General features: G+C 41.4%; 2 protein-coding genes across 8 annotated transcripts in view; both read right to left on the bottom strand.

The window, feature by feature from the left end:
* Nucleotides 1-13919, bottom strand: part of PCNX4 (pecanex 4) — a 98097-nt gene that overhangs the window by 77361 nt on the left and 6817 nt on the right. The window contains exon 1 of one of the 7 annotated variants that reach the window (XM_064374898.1): nt 975-1646. The exons of the other annotated variants lie outside the window; for them this stretch is intronic. The gene's annotated coding sequence lies outside the window, so the exon portion shown is untranslated. Of the gene's footprint in view, nt 1-974; nt 1647-13919 lie in introns of those variants that run through there. 7 annotated transcript variants of the gene reach the window in all.
* LRRC9 (leucine rich repeat containing 9) overlaps nt 1094-13919 on the bottom strand; it is a 186305-nt gene continuing 173479 nt past the window's right edge. The window contains exon 35 of the mRNA XM_064374896.1: nt 1094-1131. The gene's annotated coding sequence lies outside the window, so the exon portion shown is untranslated. The remainder of the gene's footprint in view (nt 1132-13919) is intronic.

Below are 13919 nucleotides of genomic sequence, written 5' to 3'. Positions count from 1 at the left end.
GGAAGTGACTTTGGAACTGGGTAAGAGGCAGAGGTTGAAACAGTTTGGAGGGCTCAGAGGAAGACAGCATAGAAAACAAATTCACAATTACTAAAAGGTACGCCCCAAGTGAGAATTTGGCACATAGTTCTGAAAGACTATTAATTCCCAGAAGAACTAATGCATTAGTTCTACATCTCTACAATATTCAAATAAAAAAATGGCTCAAGACAGGAAAAAAACTTAAGGGATTTGAAAAGAGAACTTGATGTTTAAACATGACATCACAACACTGATTTAAGCCATATGCTTTCTCCATGTACGACTCTGAAAGTGAGCCGACAAAATAGCCACAGAAATGTTGCTTTATTTGGAATCTCAGTCATATTTCTTAAGCATTACTCAGAAGAGTAAGAAACAGAGATCAATTTGGCAATGTACTGGGAGGGAAATCTTAGCTACTAAAACTGTATGTAACTCAGACATATATATAACACCACATTAAAAATCTGTTAAACAAAAAAACAAAAAGTAGCCATGTTTTTGGATTAAATATGTAGTTTTCTAAGTTCAACAAAATTTTTTTAGAAGTTGTAGCGATTGATTTTTGTTTAGTAAAGCTTTTTTTAAAATTCATTGTATTATTTTTATTGATTGGTTGATTTCATTTATTGAATCCCTCTTTTTTCCTGTATTGTTAAGATTTTGATTTTTTATTGTGGTAAGAACACTAACATGAGATCTACTCTTAAATATTTAAGTATACAACACAGTGTTGTTAGCTATAGGCACAATGTTGTACAGTAGAGCTCTAGAACTTATTCATCTTCCGTAACTAAAACTTCATACCTGTTGAATAGCAACTCCCCATTTTCCCTCCCCTCATTCTCTGGCAATCACCATTCTACTCACTGATTCTGAGTTTGTCTATTTTAGATACTTCACAAAAGTGGAATGTAGTAGTTGTCTTTCTATGACTGGCTTACTTCACTTACCATAATGCCTTCAAGGTTCATCTGTTGCTACACATGGCAGGTTTTCCTTTTTGTTTTTGTTTTTTAAGGCTGAATACTATTCCATTGTATGTCTATACCACATTTTCTTTAACAATTTATCTGCTGATGGATATTTAAGTTGTTTCCATGAATAATGCTGCAATGAACATGGGAGGGCAAACATCACTTTTATCTTGATTTCAATTATTTTGTATAAATACTCAAAAGCAAAATTGCTGTATCATATGGTAGCTCTATTTTTTTTTTTTTTTTTGAGGAATCTCCATCCTGTTTTGGCATAGTGGCTGCATAATTTTGCATTCCCACCCAGTATACAAAGGTCCCAATTTCTCCATATCTTCATAAACACTCATCTTTTGTTTTTTTGATAGTAGTCATCCTAACAGGTAAGGTGATATTAAGGAGTACTTCTGCACTGAGGCACTTGTCTCAACTATATTTTTGTTATACTTTCAGGAGACTATCTTCTAATAGATCTGTAGAAATTTATGAAATCATTGCTCACTTTTTTTTTTAACTTCTAGGAGCTCTTCTTTAATCTGAGTGTTCCTTTTTATGAAACTGTTGATAAAAGAGTCGAACTCTATAAAATATTTTAAGAGATTTATTCTGAGCCAAATATGAGTGACCATGGCCCATGACACAGCCCTCAGAAGGTCCTGAGAACATGTGCCCAAGGTGGTTGGGGTACAGCTTAGTTTTTTTTAGGGAGGCATAAGACATCTGGCTGGGCACGGTGGCTCAAGCCTATAATCCCAGCACTTTGGGAGGCCGAAGTGGGTGGATCACGAGGTCAAGAGATCGAGACCATCCTGGTCAACATGGTGAAACCCTGTCTCTACTAAAAATACAAAAATTAGCTGGGCATGGTGGCACGCACCTGTAGTCCCAGCTACTCGGGAGGCTGAGGCAGGAGAATTGCTTGAACCCAGGAGACAGAGGTTGCGGTGAGCCGAGATCACACCATTGCACTCCAGCCTGGGTAACAAGAGTGAAACTCTGCCTCAAAAAAAAAAAAAAAAAAAAGTCAAGAGACATCTATGAAATACATTTAAGAAATACACCTATACAACCATGGGCTACTATGCAGCCATAAAGAAGGATGAGTTCATGTCCTTTGCAGGGACATGGATGAAGCTGGAAACCATCATTCTCAGTAAACTAACACAAGAACAGAAAACCAAACACCACATATTCCCACTCATATATGGGAGTTGAACAATGAGAACATGTGGACACAGGGAGGGAAACATCACACACTGGGGCCTGTCAGGGGGTGGGGGCTAGAGGTGAGAGAGAGCATTAGGAGAAATGCCTAACATAGATGACGGGTTGATGGGTGCAGCAAACCACCATGGCATGTGTATACCTACGTAACAAACCTGCATGTTCTGCACATATATCCCAGAATTTAAAGTGTAATAAAAAATAAAAAGAAAAAAAAAGAAATACATTGGTCTGGTTTAGAAAGGCGGGACAATTCAAAGTAGGGGCTTCCAGACTATAGGTAAATTTAAACATTTTCTGGTTGACAATATATTGAGTTTATTTGAAGACCTGAGATCAACAGAAAGCAAATGTTCGGTTAAAATAAAGGATTGTGGAGACCAAGTTTTGTGCAGAGGAAGCTCTCAGATAGCAGACTTCAGAGAGCAGGTTGTAAAATGTTTCTTGTCAGACTTAACAGGGTGCCTGGCTTGTAGCCGATTATCTCTTGGATCTGGAATGTGGATTTTTCCGACAAGAGGCTTTGCAGGGCAATTTCAAGGTATGGCAAAAAAAATATATTTTGAGATAAAACATTTTGATTTTATTCCTTGTTATGCCAGAGTCAGATTGAAAAGTAAGTCATAATATACAGGGATAAATAAAACCCATCTGATAAGAATTTATGATGTGTAGGGCGTGACTCTCCAGGCTCCTTAGATGGGAATTTAGGCAAGATTTTAAAAATCAGAGCAGAGTCCTCAAAATACTATTATTGTTTCATCAATATGGTTTAAGAATATTAATTACAGCAGGGCGCAGTGGCTCACGCCTGTAACCCCAGCACTTTGGGAGGCTGAGGCAGGCGGATCACCTGTGGTCAGGAGTTCAAGATCAGCTCAGCCAACATGGCAAAACCCTGTCTCTACTAAAATTACAAAAATTAGCTAGGCGTGGTGGTGGGTGTCTGTAATCCCGCTACTTGGGAGGCTGAGGTGGGGTGGGAGAATCGCTTGAACCCAGGAGGTAGAGGCTGTAGTAAGCAAGATTGAGCCACTGCACTCCAGCCTGGGTGACAAAAGTGAAACTCCATCTCAAAAATTAAAAGAAAAAAAAATTATGTGTATGTATATATGTTTGTATATGTGTAGATAATTTTTTTTTTAATAAATTGGCTTTCATGTCCTTTGTCTATTTTTCTATTGGAGTGATCATTTTGTATCATTTTTCTTATGAGTTTGGAAGAACTCTTCATATATGAAGGGCATTAACTCTTTGACATGACAGTTTTCTTTTTTTTCCGGGTTACCTTGACCTTTTCTTTCCTTTTTTTTTTTTTTTTTTTTTTTTGAGACAGAGTCTCACTCTGTTTCCCAGGCTGGAGTGCAGTAGCATGATCTTGGCTCACTGCAACCTTCACCTCCTAGGTTCAAGCAATTCTCATGCCTCAGCCTTCCAAGTAGCTAGGACTAAAGGCATGAACCACCACCCCCAGCTAATTTTTTTTTTTCCAGTAGAGACAGTGTTTCACTACGTTGGCCATCCTGGTTTCAAACCCCTAACCTCAAGTGATCCACCTGTCTCAGCTGTGGGGTATTGGTCATAGTGATGGCAAAAACTATAGGGAAAGCACGCAAACCTTCTGAAAGGTCGGAAGGTTCTGCAGAGCCCCAGGGGAGAATAGCTGAAGGCAGCTATTCTATAATCCTGAGGCAGAGGGCAAAGGGTAGGTACAAGGGAGAGTAGGGGACTTGATCTGAAACAGATAAATTTAGCTACTAGAGCCAGGCAGTCATCTAGCTGCTCTTACACTGCATACCTGTGTCTGAGTACTCATTTCATCCCTCGGCCAGGTTCTGTGGGACAGACCTGGCACTCAGTCACCCAAAGTGCTGGGATTACAGGCATGAGCCACTGCACCTGACCATTACCTTGCTCTTAAAACACAGTTGGAAGATACTAGAAAATATTAAAGATTTAAATTTTGATAGTTATTAAATATAGGCCAAATGTGTTACCCTTCCTTCTATGGAGAAACAGCTGGAAAATAAATTATTACTTCCCACAATTTAAACTTTTTAATTACAAACTTTTGAGTACCTATACTGCTCTCTCTAACCCAAAGGTTACAATCCAGTAAATACCAAAGACAAAAGCCACACGATTATCTCCATAGATGCAGAGAAAGCCTTTGACAAAATTTTATGCAAAAAACTCTCAAGAAACTAGGCATCGATGGAATGTATCTCAAAATAATAAAAGATATTTACCACATACCCACAGCCAATATCATACTGAATGGGCAAAAACTGGAAGCATTCCCTTTGAAATCCGGCACTAGAGAAGGATGCCCCCTCTCACCACTCCTGTTCAATATGGTATTGGAAGTTCTAGCCAGAGCAATTAGGCAAGAAAAAGAAATAAAGGGCATTCAATTAGGAAAGGAGGAAGTCAAATTGTCTCTATTTGCAAATGACATGATTGTATATTTAGAAAACCTCAGTGTCTCAGCCCAAAATCTCCTTAAACTGATAAGCAATTTCAGCAAAGTCTCAGGATATAAAATCAATGTGCAGAGATCACAAGCATTCCTATACACCAATAACAGACACAGAGAGCCAAATCAAGAGTGAACTGCCATTCACAATTGCTACAAAGAGAATAAAATACCTAGGAATACAACTAACAAAGGATGTAAAGGACCTCTTCAAGAATTACAAACCACTGCTCAAGGAAATAAGAGAGGACACAAACAGATGGAAAAACATTCCATGCTCATGGTTAGGAAGAATTAATATCGTGAAAATGGCCATACTGCCCAAAGTAATTTATAGATTCAATGCTATCCCCATCAAGCTACCAATGACCTTCTTCACAGAACTGGAAAAAAACACCTTAAACTTCATATGGAACTAAAAGAGAGCCTACATACTCAAGACAATCCTAAGCAAAAAGAACAAAGCTAGAGGCATCACACTACCTGACTTCAAACTATACTACAAGGCTACAATAATCAAAACAGCATGGTACTGGTACCAAAACAGAGATATAGACCAATGGAACAGAACAAAGGCCTCAGAAGCAACACCACACATCTACAACTATCTAATCTTTGACAAACGTGACAAAAACAAGCAATGGGGAAAAGATTCCCTGTTTAACAAATGGTGTTGGAAAAACTGGCTAGTCATGTAGAGAAAGCAGAAACTGTACCCCTTTCTGACACCTTACACTAAAGTTAACTCCAGATGGATTAAAAACTTAAACAAAAGACCTAACACCATAAAAATCCTAGAAGAAAACCTAGGCAAAACCATTCAAGACATATGCACAGGCAAGGACTTCATTACTAAAACACCAAAAGCACTGGCAACAAAAGCCAAAATAGACAAATGGGACCTAATTAAACTCCAGAGCTTCTGTACAGCAAAAGAAACAATCATTAGAGTGAACCGGCAACCAAGAGAATGGGAAAAAATCTTTGCAATCTACCCATATGACAAAGGGCTAATATCCAAAATCTACGAACAACTAAAAGAGATTTACAATAAAAAAAAACCCCATTCAAAAGTGGGCAAAGGATACGAACAGACACTTTTCAAAAGAAGACATACATGAGGCCAACAAACATAAAAAAATGCTCATCATCACTGGTCATTAGAGAAATACAAATCAAAACCACATTGAGATACCATCTCACGCCAGTTAGAATGGCGATCATTAAAAAATCTGGAGACAACAGATGCTGGAGAGGATGTGGAGAAATAGGAACACTTTTACACTGTTGGTGGGAGTGTAAACCAGTTCAACCACTGTGGAAGACAGTGTGGCGATTCCTCAAGGACCTAGAAATAGAAATTCCATTTGACCCAGCAATCCCATTACTGGGTATATACCCAAAGGATTATAAATCATTCTATTATGAAGACACATGCACACGTATGTTCGCTGGGGCACTGTTTACAATAGCAAAGACCTGGAACCAACCCAAATGCCCATCAATGACAGACTGGACTAGAAAAATTTGGCACATATACACCATGGAATACTACATAAAAAAAAAATGATGAGTCTCTGCCCTTTGTACGGACATGGATGAATCTGGAAATCATCATTCTCAGCAAACTGACACAAGAACAGAAAATCAAACACCGCATGTTCTCACTCATAGGTGGGTGTTGAATAATGAGAACACATGGACACAGAGAGGGAGCATCACATACAGGGGTCTAGGGGAGGGACAGCAGGAGGGACAGACAGCCAAAGGGAAGGTTATCTCAGGGTTGGCATGCGACTAGTTGGGGAGGGGTTTGGAATGTTTCTGGTCAGAGATGTCATTTGTGATTTACGGTCATGCTGACCTTAGCTATAAGGCTAATGCCCTTTGGGTTTTGGCAGTTTTTGACCAAGGTGAAACTTAAAATGGCGGCATTTGTCCAAGACGGCAATGCTCCTGCCCTGTCACACAGTAATTGGTTTGTAGAGAAAACTATGACTGGAAGGGAGGGGTGACTGGAGAGCTCAAAGAATCTATTGCAGGTATTGGCAACACTTCACAAGTGGAATGATGAATTGCTGGTTCAACACCGGAATTGAGTTGACAGCATTCCATCATGGAATGCAAAAACGGTAGGAAATAGCTAAGCATCAGAAATGTACAGTAGGGCCAGCCAATACTTCTGTTTCCTAAATCTCACACATTATACTGAGGGACTGTGTTACAGAAACTTCTCTTCCCAGGTCTGCTAGGGGAGGAGTGTCAAACGTAAAATTCTTTGTCTCGTTTTCCCATGCATGGGGGCCAGATAGGGAAAGACAGGTGGGACTCTTTTATCCCAAATTCCCACCGAAAGCACTGGGAGGAGGCTCTGTAACTCAGGGTTGCAGACAAAGTAGCCAATCCGGTATCATAGTCAAAGATCAATCACTCCACAGGAAGTTTCAAAGAACTCCTCTCATTGGATGGGAACATAAATGGGTGATGGAGGGGAATAACTCAGGGGTTAAAACTTCAGCTGCTCCTACCTGAAGGTATTTCCCTTTCTGGGCTCTCCTTCCACAACCGTGTGGGAGTTGTCTTCTCTCTTTCTCTCTCTCTGTCTAATAAATTGCTCTTCTGCAAAACTCTTTGGGTCCACGATTTTATTCGGATGGTAAACTCACTACGCCTCCAGGGCCCCTTTCCCCATTCTTTGGGGTTAGAGAGGCCAAGAACCTATGAGCTCTGGGAGCTAGGTACACTCCCCCAGTTACAATACCCATTAAATTTTGGAGAAATATCAAACTCATTTAGCCAAAGGGAAAAGTCAAGTTGTGAACTGAGTCACACAAACCTGCCTCCCCTTTTGGTTCTTAAATAAGATGGCTACAGGTTGAAAAGCTACATACCTCCCCCATATTTTTCCCACAAGGAAATTCCTAGTGAGCTGTTAAAATTTCACCATGACAATGCCAACTGATAGCTTATCTTTACAGGTGCAGTCACCCCCAGCCCACCAGACATACATGCATATCTGATTGTTACCCTGTCCCATTTTGTCTGTGTTATCTTTTTTTTATTGAGACCAAGTTTTGCTCTTGTCACCCAGGCTGGAGTGCAGTAGCATAATCTCCACTCACTGCAACCTCCGCCTCCTGGGTCCAAGCGATTCTCATGCCTCAGCCTCCAGAGTAGTTGGGATTACAGGTGCTTACCACCATGTCCAACTACCTTTCCTATTTTGGTTTCACCATGTTGGCCAGGCTGGTCTTGAACTCCTGACCTCAGGTGATCCGCCCGCCTGGGACTCCCAAAGTGCTGGGATTCTAGGTGTGAGCTACCATGCCTGGCATGTGTTACCTTAGGTAAAATGCAGATTCCCTCCATTTTTCCTATGCCCCTTTTGTCTATATCACCTTATGCAAAAAATGCAGATTCACTCAGCCAGACAAAGGTGTTAAAATAAGCACTCTCTGAATGAAGAGATCCCTCCAAACAGGCTTTATGTGAGCAACATGGCTGTTTATTCACCCGGGTGTGGGTGGGCTGAGTGTGAAAAGAGAGTCAGCAAAGGGCGGCGGGATAGGAATTGGTTTTATTGGTTTGGGGTAAATAGTGCAAAGTTACAGAAGTTACAGTTTAGCGGTGTTTTTTGGCAAGCTGGGAGGGGGTAGTAGGGTGTGGAGTCACAAGATTGACCAAGGTTGGTTACAAAGTCCAATCGCCTTGTCAATTGAGGCCGGAATAAGAAACAATAGAAGAATGTCTCAGGTTAGTTAGGCACTACAGGGTTGATCGTCCTTCCATTTTTCATCATCTTCCAGATACTGCAGGTTTTCTATCTCTGGAAGGCCCTCCAGAGGTCTACGTGTGGGTCACGGGGATTGCCATGCTGTCCATGGCAAGGTCAGACCTTACAAAAGTCATGAATGACTATTTTTCTCTACCCTCCTCTTAGATAAAAAATGTATATTTCTCAATATCCAGCCCCTTCCCCTTTAAATTTCGAGCTCTGAAAATCATCTTCAGAGAAAAGCATAGACCTCTCTCCCAGGCACATCCTTCACTTTGGCATATAAATCTCCTACTATGATTGAGACTTCTCTCAAGACTAGCTTACCTCTCGGTGCTTGGTACTGGCTTGGGCACCTTATAGTCTAAACTGATAGGACAATTTGCCAAAGTTCTTCCCAAAGAAGTCTGGGACCTCTTTCCTCCAGGGATCCCTGATCTGTTCATGTTTTTCAGTTGGGGGTCTGAGGTTTATTTGTTTTTTTTTTTTTTTTTTTTTTAAAAAAACCTTTTTTTTGGAAGGGAAGTTTGCACTCACTTCCATCAAAAATGGTGAATCCATCTGCTTCTGCATCTGTGAAGATTGGTCTTCATCTTGGGCCCCCATCACTAGGTAAGAAACTGGTTTGGGATTCTGTCTTGCAAATTCTCTTTAACAACTAAAATTAGCATTAACAATCAGCTGGTGTTAATTTCCTGCTTAGAGCACTCACTCAGAAAGCATATAATTTGTATGATAACTGTTAGTTTTGCTTAACAGATTTGTTGTTTGTTTCTCCGTGTGTGTGTGTGTGTGTGTGTGTGTGTGTGTGTGTGTGTGTGTGTTTTCAGTCCTTTCCCTATTGGATTTGATCAACTCCAAACTCTCTAGTTCATGAGTTTGGAATCTGAAGAAATGTAGTACCTTGCTCCCCTCAGCCTTTCAGTGCATTCTCAGGCGACTGAGAATCATGTGAAGATGTCTGGGAGAAATGCTCCCTAAGATGTGGAGAGGCTCTAAATAGGTGTCCCCCTCAGAAACATACTTGGGGTCTAATCTCAGCTGGCAGATGCGTAGAAGGAACTGACCCCTCTCGCAACTTGAGCCCCTACCACATTGTGCCAGGTAGCTGCAGCATAGGTGGACCAAACTGGTTCAGGGTGTAACGGCTCTGAAAAGCTAGGTCTACAAGCAGCACATTTTGGGTCTGACACACAACCCTACTTTGGGTCCGAAGAGGAACTCTAAATTTCGGGGAATGAGTCTCTACGACCCCAGCAACTGCAGAACATAAAAGTTCTCCCTTTGGAAACTCTGGCTGGGTATATGCAAAATACTTATGGTGAATCATCATGCAAATATTTAATCAAGTGGACCACTATAACTGAAGCAAATTCTAAGTTACAATGGCCTAAATGGGGATGCTTTGAGATGCCCAAATTAGTGTACCTGCGAACCAGGATGGAAAATGAAGGCACAAAAACTAAACAACCAGAATGGGAGAGCTATTTTCAATGGTATCTAGAGAATAGCAAAGGGGAGAAGACCACCTCATCTCCCTACAGAAGGCCAACAAACAACTTAAAAATGCTAATCGGGAACTCTCTAATCTTGTGTCTCTCTCTTTTTTTTTTTTTTTTTTTGAGACGGAGTTTTGCTCTTGTTGCCCAGGCTGGAGTGCAATGGCGCGATCTCGGCTCATCGCAACCTCTGCCTCCTGGGTTCAGGCAATTCTCCTGCCTCAGCCTCCTGAGTAGCTGGGATTACAGGCACGCGCCACCATGCCCAGCTAATTTTTTGTATTTTTAGTAGAGACGGGGTTTCACCATGTTGACCAGGATGGTCTCGATCTCTTGACCTCGTGATCCACCCGCCTCGGCCTCCCTAAGTGCTGGGATTACAGGTGTCTCTCTTAAAGAAATCCTTGGAATCCCTTACTTCCCCCTGGGTACCTCCCCCACAGATACCTACATCCCCACTCTACCCTGACCTCTCTGAACTTCCCCGATCTGTCCCCTCATTCTCCTGCATGTTTAATACTCGCTCAACAGAAGACAGTCTGACTTCAAAGACCCTACCCTCTGATGATTCCCTGACACCCCACTGGCAGTGTCTCATCTGGAAGATGTAGAAAAGGGGGACCCTGCAGGGACATCTCCCATGTTTGCCTCATTTCGAGAACAACAGGTAACAGGTAGGGGAACCATGGTGACTGTCTACCAACCCTGGTCAAAGGTGGAATTGTGATGCATAAAGAATTTCCTGACCCCCAAAAAGATCCAACTGAGTTTGCCTGAGAATTTGAGCTCATTATCAGAACCTATGGTCATTCAGACCTTTATCAGCTAGTCCACATGTTGGTCTCAGAAGCTAAAGCTAAGGAATGTTTGGAAAAAGCACAATGGTCAGAACCTATAGCAGATTTGACCCCTGAAGGCCTAACAACCAGCCCACAAAATCCACAAATATCCAAAAGACAGGCTCAAAGATGCACAGAAATGAGCAACCACTCTGTTAAATATCATTCCTTCAGTGTTCCAAAGGGTTGTAAATTGGAATAAAATTGGCCAGGCGTAGTGGCTCACGCCTGTAATCCAAGCACTTTGGAGGCCAAGGCGGGTGGATCACCTGAGGTAGGGAGTTCAAGACCAGCCTGACCAACATGGTGAAACCCCGTCTTAAAAAGAAAAAAAAAATTGGAATAAAATCCAACAATGCCACTACAGCCCAAATGAATCAGTTTTAGATTATTTTAATAAAACTTTAAGATGATATTGCAGGATGTCAAAGCTGATTGCTTTGAAAACAATAAAAATGATACATTATTAAATGCAAATTTCTTAAACAGACTAGATGATAATTTAGCCACCCTTGTAAAATGCCACATGACAAATTAGGCCACAGCCAGAACAAATGAACTAGTTAACTTAGCTGACCAATTATCCCACACCATGATAAAAAAAGAAAAGCTGAAGATTGCCTGAGTTATGCATTTACAGCTAAAGCAATTAATGTCTCAAACCTCTCAGCCCCAGAACAATTTTAAGCTCCCTTGGTCTTAGAATTCCTCTCCCCCAGCCTGTTACTACAGTAAGAGACAAGGACACCTTAAGAGGAACTGCCTTAGGGCAAAAAGAAAGAAAAGGCAGGAGAATGCAACTCAGGAAGACTAGGGATGCTCCAAGAAAGAACAGAGGTTTCACCCTTCAAATATCCTACCCTGACAAACGAACTGGGAGAGAATAATATAATAACAAACCATGAGCTTGCAACTGCCTTAATTGACACAGGCACGACTATATCTCTGATATATCCCACCTTATTTAGAAATCTCATTCCTTGGAGTAATAAAAGAATTAAAATGGTGGGTGTGTCTAATAAAACGACCTCATGCTTTTAAGTCCAAACCAATACCTTACCATTCACAGGGTTCGGCTCCCCCACCACAGGCTTTAAGTGTGACCTACTTGCTAAGTAGGTCCCACATGTTTCTTATATGCCCTGGGGCCCCTGTCAATCTTTTGGGCCTTGATCTCCTCAACATCTATAATGCCCATACCTCTTTTTCATCAAAAGGTTAACTTTTTTTCAACAACTGGAGCCAGGAGACCAAAAATACCAAATTAAAAAACATCCTGACAATGTACTACAATTTAGTACTAGTAATGTTAAAATATTATCTTGAGACCAGGAAAACAAAATGGAGACAGAGGAGAAAATACTAGGAGAGAAGAGAAAACACTGGAACAAAGAGCAGAAAACGGTAAAACTTCTTTGAGCTTCCCCAATCTTCTGTTAACACCAGAAGGAGAGCACTTGCTCAAGGGTGTCCCCTCCCACTTATGGTCTCAGTCAAACACAGATACAGGAAAAATATTCCCAGCCACTCTAATAAAGGTAGAGATAAACCCAAAGAAACCCCTACCCAACCTTAATATCCTCTATGACAGAAAGTCATAGATGGAATTGTCCCTATCACTCAACGTTATCTGGAAAAGAGGCTCATTATTCCCTGCACAAGCCCTGTGACAGCCCTATATACCCTGTAAAGAAACCAAGCGGGAGAGGATGGAGATTTGTGCAGGACTTGAGGGCAATAAACAATATCATAATACTAAGGCACCCAGTAGTGCCCAACCCACATACCCTTCTATCAGCTATGCCCACTGCCAGCCAGTATTTCTCAGTTGTGGATCTCTGCAGTGCCTTCTTTACTATTCCTATAGATCCAGAGAGCCAATATTTATTTGCCTTTACTTTGCGGACTGTAATACCCCAAGGGTATAAAGTCCCACTTACTTCTCTCAAATATTAAAAGCTGCTTTAGAGGATTTACTTTTTCCCCAGGGATCAACACTCCAGTATGTAGATGACCTTGTCCTTTGTTCAGAAACACTCTCTTCCTCTCAGGAAGATAGTCTATATTTACTCGAACAGCCACCAAAGGACACAAAGTGTCTAAAGACAAACTTGAGCTATGCTTACCAAGAGTTACGAGTTATGTAATTAGGAAGTTATCTTGGTCAAAGGACTGAGTATTATCCCTGATAGAGTGAGAGGGATTTCAGCTTTCCTAATGTTGGTCACTAGGAGAAAATTTAGAGGATTTCTGGGCCTGGCAGGCTATTCTTTGAAGCTGGATACCAAATTTCTCTCTTACGGCTCAATCTCTGTATGCATACCTAAAAAATGAACAATCTGGTCCCATCCTGGGGATGCCAGAGGGACAATCAGCTGTACAACAAATAAAGGAAATTCTGACTAATGTCCCAGCCTTAGGGAACTCAAATTCAAATTGTCTTTCTTTTTGTGCACTAAATTGGAAGTACTGCATCTGTGTTACTGACCCAGAAACATGATGATCATCAGAGACCTATAGGCTATCATAGCCAACAGCTGGACCCTGTGGCTCGAGGGCTGCCTCCTCCAAGAGCAACAGCAGCCAAAGCCCTTCTATATAAGTCTGTTGGAGAAACAATTATGGGTTCCCCTCTTACCATTTTTGTGCTGCAGTCTCTTGGGACCCTTCTAAACTCTCATCATACTCAATATCTGTCTGTCCACCAGTTAGCTTCTTAAGAAATGTTGCTTTTATCATCTCTCAATATTACTATTTCCTGCTACAATAATCTTAATCCAGCCACTCTCTTGCCAGACCCTTCTGACAAAACGCCTCATGACTGTGTTCTGATGACTGACCGACTTCTCACCCCCAGGACAGACTTACAAGAGACACCACTGAATAATGCTGAGATGGAATGGTATGCAGATGGGTCTTATTTGAGGGGAGAGGATGGAAATTTTAGAGCAGCATATGCTGTGGTTTCTTTACTAGAGGTAACTGAAGCCAGTTCTCTCCCACAGCCAGATCAGCTCAAGTGGCGGAATTGGTTGCCCTGACTCGAGCTTGTCAATTGGCAAAAGACAAGGCTGCAAATGTTTAACACTGACAGCCACTATGCTTTTG

The sequence above is a fragment of the Aotus nancymaae genome, unplaced genomic scaffold, assembly GCF_030222135.1.
Source record: "Aotus nancymaae isolate 86718 unplaced genomic scaffold, 86718_ANA_hifiasm-v0.15.2.pri h1tg000011l, whole genome shotgun sequence".
NCBI lineage: Eukaryota > Metazoa > Chordata > Mammalia > Primates > Aotidae > Aotus > Aotus nancymaae.
This window is presented reverse-complemented; position numbering and strand designations above follow the sequence as displayed.